This window comes from Bactrocera latifrons, unplaced genomic scaffold, assembly GCF_001853355.1.
Source record: "Bactrocera latifrons isolate USDA-ARS-PBARC rearing strain unplaced genomic scaffold, ASM185335v1 scaffold_155, whole genome shotgun sequence".
In the NCBI taxonomy this organism is placed as follows: Eukaryota; Metazoa; Arthropoda; class Insecta; order Diptera; family Tephritidae; genus Bactrocera; species Bactrocera latifrons.
The window spans coordinates 261,255-261,581 of NW_017535019.1; positions in this window are offsets into that span (position 1 = coordinate 261,255).

The following is a 327-nucleotide window of genomic DNA, read 5'->3' on the forward strand; positions in this document are numbered from 1 at the left end:
GAAGAAGACTACAAGGTAGCGGTAATCTACAAGCGCTTAACTATATTGGCTATTTGGATGAACCTCAATATCGGTAACATTTTTTGGCTTGAGTTGCCTTCGAATGAAAATTTTATGTCTCTCCCTATAAAATCCGAAATTTTAGTAAATCATCAATTCTAATATATTAATGACATTTTTAGAAAGATGTAGTATATTTATCAAACGCCTCCGCTCTCRTTTCAGGCTCAGTCTTCAATAAGAACTTAAAAACAAAAAAAATCAAGCACACCTATTGAACACAACCTTTAGATACTGATCACCACGTGGCACTTCAAATTACCCCAT